This window comes from Coenobita brevimanus, chromosome 71 (assembly GCF_032717465.1).
Source record: "Coenobita brevimanus isolate Jiangsu-jjx chromosome 71, ASM3271746v2, whole genome shotgun sequence".
Classification (NCBI taxonomy): Eukaryota; Metazoa; Arthropoda; class Malacostraca; order Decapoda; family Coenobitidae; genus Coenobita; species Coenobita brevimanus.
The window spans coordinates 21,531,443-21,541,223 of record NC_137024.1 but is presented as its reverse complement, the minus strand read 5'-3'; the positions used below and the strand labels follow the sequence as shown (position 1 = coordinate 21,541,223).

The following is a 9,781-nucleotide window of genomic DNA, read 5'->3' as shown; positions in this document are numbered from 1 at the left end:
TGTGGAACTAGAGGTAGGTGCGTGAGTGAGCCGAAAGGCAAGTGAAGTGTTCCCCCGCGACTTGGTGACAGTGTTGAATGTCGCCATCCGCACCCTACCTCTATTATAGTAATATCTCCGCCACAGACTCCCGATCACAGTGAACCAAAGTGAGACTCCCCCATTTATTATTATCCACCAGTGACGCGATAATTAATCCAAACTGACAACCACAGTGAAGTGATATTCCATCTAAGTAACAGTAAAGCATATCCACGACTGCCCTGTGCCACGTATTAATATATATTGGATCAGGCTATGTAAACGAGTGTAATATTGTATCTCTGTTCTATTATGTGCCAAATATTGTTGTATGTACACTGTAATGAGTAGAACTTAAGCAATAGATGTGATACGGCGTACTGTCTCTTTTTATGCCCTGTTCCTTTGTTAGTGCATTACATCCGGTCTAGTAAAAGGACCCCGTTCCAGTGCTCGTGTTTTTACAACGAGAAGTTGCCTTAAAAACACAGCATTACAGTCCTCTTGCTGATGCTTCTCCATATGTTAAGTAATCATTTATGTCTATTTTCTCCTTTCCTGATATGCACTTATATAGCATTATCATGTCACCTCTTTTCCTTCTCTCCTGTAGTGTTGGTAGATTCAGTTTATTTAGTCTTTCTTCGTAGCTTAGGTCCCTTAAGCTTGGTATCTATCTTGTAGCGGCCCTTTGAACTTTTTCAATCTTGTCTATATGCTTTTTGAGATGAGGACTCCAGACTACTAATGCATATTCCAGGGTTGGTCTAATGAATGATGTTATTATCCTTCTTAGCATGTCTTCATTTATGTATGTGAATGCTATTCTCATATTTGCAAGCAGTGTATACATGTTCCGTACCTTCTCGCTGATGTGGTCAGCCGGAGATAGTCTGTTATTGATAATCACACCTAGGTCTTTCTCTCTTTCTGATGTGTATAGGGTTTTATTTCCTAACTTATAAATCCCAATCAGGTCTTTTTCCACTTTTACCAAACTTGATTACATGACACGTGTCCACATTGAATTCCATTTGCCATGTACTACTCCATTCATGAAGTTTATTTAATTCTTCTTGTAGCTCTTTACAAGAGTCTGTGTTAGTAATTCTCCTTTGTATTTTTGCATCATCTGCAAACATATTCAGATAGCTCTCATTTCCAGTGTTACTGTTTATATCATTTATATATACTAAAAACATGATTGGTGCCAGCACTGAACCCTGTGGTACTCCACTAGTCACTTCTTTCCATGATGAGTAGTTTCCTCTTAGTACTGTCCTCATTTCTCTTTTTATGAGAAAGTCTTGCATCCAACAAAACAGTTTGCCTCGAATTCCTCCTTGATGGTACAGTTTCCATAAAAGTCTTTGGTGTGGTACTGTGTCAAAAGCTTTCTTGAATTCTAAATAGATACTGTCCACCCATCCTTCCCTTTCCTGTATTGTGTTTGTTACTCTGTCACAGTAGCTCAACAGATTATTAACACATGATTTTCCTTTTCTGAAACCAAACTGTCTTTCTGTTATCATACTGTGTTCTTCTAGATGATTTACCCAAGCATTTCTTATAAGTTTTTCTATACCTTGCTTACAACACTGGTCAGTGATACTGGTCGGTAGTTGAGTGGATTTTGTCTATTTTTCATTCATTCATTGCCAGACGCCATGTATCCCAAACGGGGTGGCCAGCGGCTTAGAGTTAATTGTTTTACAGGGAGGGGCACTAATCCTCCACCAACCCCACTTGACACATAGGGATGCCAACAGCATCTGGTGTTCCCAGGCGGTCACCCATCCAAGTACTAACCAGACCCAACGTTGCTTAACTTCGCTGATCGGACGGGAAGCGGTGTACTCAACGTGGTATGGCCGTTGTCTATTTCCTTTCTTGAATAAGGGGACAATATTTGCTTTTTTCCAAATATCAGGTAGTTTACCTTGACTCACGTATTTCTTGAAAATTAAAAATAATGGTTTACTTAACTCCTTTGCAGATTCTCGTAATACCCAACATGAAATTTCATCAGGACCACTTGCTTTTCCTCTGTCTAATCTACTTAACTCCTCCTGTATTACTTTTTCTGCTATTTGTATATCTGGTAGTATGTGTGGACATGCGTGTTCCACGTAGTCCCTCTCAAAATTTTTTTCTTCTGTAAAAACTAATTGGAAATTCTTATTTAGTGCTTCACAAATATCTTTCTCTTGTGTATAAGAGATTCCCTCGTCCGTAATGGATTGTATTATATCTTTTACTTTGGTTTTGCTTCTGATATAGTTGTAAAACAGCTTTGGCTGATCACTACTTTTATTTATTATATCCTCCTCAAACTGTTTTTGGGCTTCCCTCCTTATTCTTGTATAGTCTTTTCTTGCCTGTTTGTAATTATTATACACCATTCACTATTGTGTCTTCTGTATCTATTCCACAACAAATCTCTTCTTTCTTTTGATTTTTTACACTCTGTATTGAACCATTTCTGTATTTTCTTATCTGCTTCTTTGTGCTGTGGGATGTACTTCTGGACTCCTATTTCATAAAATTCACAGAATTTTTTATATACAGCATTTAAATCTTGTCCTCTAAGCTCATTTTCCCAATCAACTTCTAAGAAATACTTCTTTAGGTCTTGATAATTTCCCTTTTTATTGTTTAGGCTCTTTTTGTAACTGTTATTGCTGTTTACTATGTCATATGCTATCCTGAAGTTATAATTTAGTATTGCATGATCGCTTTTGCCGAGTGGAGGGTGATATATTAAACTGTCAATATCATTTTCTTGTCTAGTAAATATTAGATCTAGCACTGAAGGTACATCAAGTCCTCTTTTTCTGGTGGTTTCCCTCACATGTTGCGTTAAGAAAAACTCTTGTACGAGATCCAGGAGCTTTTGGTCCCAACAGCTTTCTTGGCTATTTATATCTTGAGTATTCCAATTTATATTTGTATTGAAGTTCCCAGTTAGTATAATTCTTTCCAATTTCTCTTCCATTTTGTGTAGCAATGATCTTATACTCTGAATTGTACTCTCTGCCAGGTCCTCATATTCGTCTCTTTCCCATGTGTTTGATCTGGGTGGCATGTACAAATTTGCCACAATTACTTTACCTTCAGATGTGTCGATCTCTACTGCAATCAGTTCTACTTGTGATGGTATATCTAGTTCTATTTCCTTGACTTTTAGATTTTTCTCAGTTAATATTATAATTCCTCCTCCTTTTTTTAAATTTCTGTCTCTTCTCCATATATTGTATTCCTCTAAGTTTAGTATGTCATTGGATATCCGTGGTGTTAATTTTGTTTCAGTTAGGCATATTATTTGTGGTTCATTTTCTCTGACATAATCATTCATCTCTAGTAATTTAGATACCAGTCCATCCACATTTGAGTACATCAACTTTATCATCTTGTTTATATACTTGTCATGACATGGTTCTACTACCTTCCTCCTTTTTCTTCCATCCTGTTTGTGTACCACTTTCGTACCTGCAATCCTGTTACTTTGTAAAAAAAATTTCTTCTTCTCTTCTGATCTTCCCTCATTTTTTGTTTTTGCTTCCTCCCTTTTTTCTTTCAGTAATTCTAGTTCCTCTTGTGTTAGGCATCTTTTTATCCATGCATTTTTACCTCTTTTTCCATAAGATTCTTTGCATTTTTTAGTATCTCTTCCACAGTGTTTACACTCTGGAAAGTCACCTTTAGAGGTCTTGTCTTGCTTTTCTCGTATTTCCCTAACCTTTTGTGTTCCTCTATGTCTTTACTACAGATTTCCTCTGATACTTCTTTCAGTAAGCTCATTACATTTGCCATCTTTTTGTCTCTTGTGATCTTGTTTTTAACTTCTTCCTCTTCTATACCAGTGATTACTATTGATTTGTTTATCTCTACTGAATCTCTGACTAACTTTGGATTGTTTTGGATTATTCTTTTCACTTCCTTTTTAATGCTTTTTTCCTCTACCCTTGTTTCTAAGTCTTTCTTTACTTTCACCATTTCAGCATATGTGGTTTCTACATCATTTTTGTAGCTTTGCACAGCTTCATTCACCTGTGTTATCTTCTCCTCAGTATCACTGCTCTGGTCCATAAGACTGCTTGCTTGCCTAATTGTCTCTGTGTCATTTTTGAACTCTTCCATAACACTATCGTGATTGACTACTGTACTTGCCATTTCACTCACTTTCTTCCTAAGGTTACTCAATTCCACTGTTAGTTCACTGATGGTTGTGTCTTTCTTATTGGCCTCCCTTCCTAGTTTTTCTATCTCTTCTTTTTGCAAGTGCATTTGCTTCTTTATTTCATCAATTTCATTTTTGAAAGCCATTTCTAGTTTGTGTACACGTTCAACCAGTCTATTGTGAGTCTCCACTTCAACCAGTTCTTGGTAGATATCATCATTTTGCTTTTTACTTTTATTCCTTTTCTTTTCCAAATTTGTTTTACTGAAGTATGTATCCATTTTGTAATACTAAATGAATAGAGTATGTACTTACAGAGTATGTACACTTTCCCTGTGTTGCTGTAGTCTAAACAAACCCAGCTGACTCAGCGCATTTTTTTTCCTTGTGGTTCTTTGTAGTCTTGTTTAAACTTATTATTATTTTTTCCTTTTAATAATGAAAAATCATTTAGTCTAACCTGGTACAGAGCTTGACTCATTCAAAGACACTAATTTAGGTAATGCCACTGGCCGTGTTGGTTTCGTACAGAGCGCTGTTGTGTATGCATCAGTCTGTGTATGGGTGCATGTCAGTAGAGGGGACAATGAAATGCATACAAAGAGAAATATTTTATTCAGAGATAACAAGTAATAACATTTCAGGGAATTCACAATAACTGTACATGGTCTAAACCAGGCTGATCTATTTTAGTATTCAATTTCTTAGCCTATACCAAATATTTATATACCATTCAGTAGGTTAACAAATTATTACAAAATGACAGTGTGTTTCAGCTCACACTAGCCAATCCAAAAATCAGTATATCAGTGAAATTTTTATATTATGGCCTGAGTAATCTGGTACCAACAGTATACCACATGCTGCACTTGGAGACAAGTGGGTGAATCAACCAAAAGTTATATCCAAGAAATTATAGGGCCTTAAGTTTTTGCTCCTACCTATTCCTATCAGCTGATACATCATCCAATCCTTCATTGCCCCTTCATTAGTAAAGAGGCCCAGGGCTCTGTTATACTATCCAGACATTGAAGTGAGAATAACCAGTTACGCATCCCTGACTAGTACTATGCAGACGATAAACCCAAGCTTTTGGTCCATATTCAGCTGGAATCCCTTCACCCACAAGACCACCAGTTGTCCAGTTTATAATACGATTACCACCCACAACAGTAAATGATTTCTTACAGGAAACAATTTGGTCAGTCACTCAGTGGAAGAAGTGGAAATTTAGTTTTAAAAATTGAGTTGTACAGGATATGGCCATCCTTTTGCCACATAAAACCCAGATGCCAGTAGTTGGTTGATTCACTTTCCTAACTCTGAGGGTCTCATATATCTCTGATGCATGAATGGTTTACTCGAGAGAATTAATTTTTAGACCATGTACAAGATAACTGTGAATTCTTGCCTATGCTGGAGTATGCAACCACTGGAGCCACCGCGGAAGTTGTTGAGTGTAGTTTAAACAGTGCAGGAGAGGGACATGCTGATCAAGGCTCGACTTCCACAGTTAATGACCTAATATGACAAATACTGTATTTCCAAAACAATATATTATGCTGTGTAACATAATAATAATATAAAATCTGAGCCTTTCTGTCCTATAATTATCACAATACAGGTTGAAAAAAAACTCATATTCTAAAAACTATTTCCTGATATTACATATTATGCACCGGTACTGCACTAAAAATATGGGGATTAATGCCTAAATCCCAGCACAGTATCACAATTTTGGATGATGTTTTACTGCTTTGCAAATCATACTGGCAAATACTATATAAATTATAATTCAACTTTCCGAGACTGTTAGGTAATATTCAGCTTGTATTTTCTACAGTTAAGGTAAGCTGCTGTATGACTTCTATTATATTATGTCATAAATGTAAACAATTAGGATTTACCCAGCATGGGCTCACAGTACAAACCTTCACACAATTCACAAAACAATAAACCTAAAATGAGCAAGAAATTGTATTATTTCCTTAAACTGCAATAGGCAAAATACTGGAACAAAACATTTGCAAAACTTTCCTGAATATACCTTTATAAATACTAAATTTTCTAATGTTTATCTACTGCTGTTATAACCCACTAATCTCAATATCTACTGAAATAAAATATAAGTTTCCTATTCATAGAAATTGCGGTAAAATTTCTCTCTAGTTGACAGGAAGGCATGAGAGTATTTACAAAAGACTGAATAAAAAACTATGTTCTATACCTAATGGCTTTAGATGCCATTAAAAAGTTCATTGATATGCTTATGATATATAATAAAGTTCAAGATTTCTTAAACTATGAGTAAAATATTAACTACCTCTGTCGAGTATCTGTTACCATTATAACTGTGGCTTAATTAGCTTACTAGAACTTTACAAACTTGTACAAGAAGTCACAGAAGGACATAATCCAATACTAATGCACAAGTGGCAATAAAAATGCACAAGTGGCAATACTGAAGTGCATTATCACCAACAGCATTAGATACACACAAGAAAGAAAATTATATCACTTTTTAAACAATCACCATACAAGTGAAAATCTTGCTTTTAGAATGTCAGGATGGTTTAGTGTTGGTCTCAGTGTACAATATATCAGAAATACATATTTACATGAGTGAATGTGTACCTTGGCCTAAGGATGATAATAGATTCACTTTATACAGATGAATTATTACAACAGTGGCATAAGGAAACTACTGTATAAGTCTACAGACCCAGGTAGCAGTCTGACCACCAGCCAACATGGGCAAGATTAGCTTAAGCACAAAAAACTGAACAACAGCTATTCAACCATGACTTGTTTTATTACCTTGCCTTATCAGTTGCTGGGACAGTGGTTCTCAACCTGGTGTCCATGGATCCCAAGTTTTCACGGCAAGGACTCTCTAGGGGTCCATGGTGGGCTTTGAAAAGTTGAGAGACTTTAGTGACACTGGGAAATTTTAAATAAAGATGCTAATTTACTTCAGGTTTAAATGAAAGGCAACAATAATGTATTTCCATGTCAACAAAACCATTACCATTAGATGATTACAGTGGTAATGCCAGCTTTCCCATTCAGCAGTAGAAATTTGGAAAGTTGATCTTCTCAGTCTAACTCAGGATTAGCGGTGTGTTAGATTAATTTCAGGTGAGTGAAATGTTTTAATTACAGTATGTGGGTATAATCATACAGCCATGTATCTCTATCCATCATACAGTCCAGTATTAACTGATCAGAAGTGCAGGGGCCTGAGCTAGGCTACTCAGTCCAGACATTTGAGGCAAGTGATCAGTTGTTCAGTGGCAATACATGAGCAACAAGTACCAACCACCTCTCAGTAGACTCTGATTTGCCACATCCAGTTGGGGTGCCTCAACTCACTAGATCACCAGACATTTTTAAAAATATATGAAGGGAATGGGACTAATGCACTACATCAGTATTTTGCACAATACCCCTCATCCCCTTGATCTCACTGTCAACATCAGAAAACAATCCTATAAATGAGAAATTACCCAAGTGTATCATGAGATCTTAGTTATTTGAGTTACAATGACATTAATTGTTAACAATTTCAGTGTAACGAATTTAATCTCAAGTGTTTCTGAAAAGAACAACTTAAATTTCCTCAATATTTTTAATGAATTACTTTTCTCAGAAAAAGTGACACAGGTCACTCAAAATTTCTGGTTTCCCACGAGAGAAAACTGAAAACATTCAGATTCACTGTACAGTAATAGGGAATACTGGATCACCACTAAACTATGTGGCTATAATATCTAAAGGTATAATTTCAACTCATTCACTGTAATTTAGGACATTCCTGGGTAAATTAAATGAGATAAAGTTTCTATGTTGCTTAAGTTTTATATGAAACTGTTATTATATGAGATATCACAGGATGGATGAAGATGTATCTGTACTACTAGTGTTCTTCCATATCAATGCATTTAATTATTCGCTGAAAAAAGATAAAGCAATGACATCATTTTATGTTGGCATGAATCAAAATGCTATCTGAGTATTACATATCAAACAGCCTTTCAGTTTTATCATGAGCTGCAAAACTGTTGTTCAAAACCCTTTCATACAACTTTGAGGTATAGTAGCATTTGCTTGAGCTATCAAGAATATCCTCAAAAAAGGCTTACATTAGAACTAAATATTCAGTACAGTGATATGCTTAAACACTTCCTTAAATCAATTTATGTAGCATAACACATTGGTGTTTCTATGTATCACTTGCCATTAAAAGCAAGTCATCATACAAGAAGCTGATCATCAAATATTTCATATGAAAACACAATACCGTGACGGAATTAATCTGTTCTGGCATGACTGGACAAGAATGGGAAGCAAAGGTTTTTAGTCTGCTGCATCTGATGAACACCAACTTAAACTGGATCAGGATTTGATACACCAGCCTTGCAACACACAGTACATCATCCAGACACAAAGTCAGTTATGAATGATCACAGGTTGCTACCAAGTAACAGGTGAGAGAAAGACTGATTCATATTACAATGCACGTTTTTAAGGCAAAATTCTTTAAAATGTGTTTATTCATCTACCCAAGTTGTCAATGAGCTGCTGAGAGAAAACAAAGGTTGTTCCTTACAATTTGATATAACATTATAAAGCTACAAACATATTTGTACATCTTCTAGTATAACATCCACAAAGATCAAAGATATACAAATCAGCAATGTTCTGCACTCACATACTGTAGATAATTTATTGAGTATTATTATCTTCTCTTCATAAGTACAAAACAGAGGTATGAAGCCACAACTCTGATACAGTATTTACATTTCCTTCAGATGGAAATACAAACAGGGTATTGCATTATACTGAATTAGTATGATTAATTTACCTACTACTGTAATTTAGTGATATAATAGCTGTGTGCCAACATACATTCTAACAAGCTGAAGTCATGAAATATGTTTCTTGGTTTCAAACTCATTCATTGTTGAAAAAGTACAGCAGTGATGTACTCTCAACTTCCCTCCATTGCTGTGATCTCCAGTTTACTTAATTACTCTAATCAACAACCTCCCACTTACGTAATATTATAGTAGCTATTAACAATTCTCACTTCCCATATCATGCAATTTCACCCCTGTGATATATTTTCTTTTTGATTTAGAATATATATGAGAATTAAAGAACATCAGTAATTACCATACCAATGTAATATGCTGTACTTACATTCTCAACAGATGTATGACAGAGAGACTTGTGTAGTTCTAAACTCTCTAAGTGCACAAGACAGTGGATATAAGATATAAAAAGGCGCAGCAGCTACAGGTACATGAAGATCAGTGTTTGAGATGATATCTAATTTCTCTATATCATTAAAAGTTCATTATTTTAGTTTTTACTCAGAGGTTGGTCCTACAGTTCCAGCAGTCTGGATTTCTGAAGAACTTATGTTTTCTCTACATAAATCTATACATTCAACTTGAAATACAAAGAAATCATAAACTGTTTATGGTTCAGTTTTTGAGCTAGTACTCTAAATGTATTTTGGTGTAGCTAATAGTATATTTAAACTCCTAACCTTATTTTTTGATATGTTTCACCAAA

The 9,781-nt window shown here is 35.4% G+C and overlaps 1 non-coding gene across 1 annotated transcript; it reads right to left on the bottom strand.

Moving 5' to 3' along the window:
- Positions 1 to 1,781: 1,781 nt before the first annotated feature.
- Positions 1,782 to 1,900, bottom strand: LOC145406957 (5S ribosomal RNA). The gene has a single exon (XR_013898624.1). It is a non-coding gene; the product is annotated as a 5S ribosomal RNA (ribosomal RNA).
- Positions 1,901 to 9,781: the final 7,881 nt, after the last annotated feature.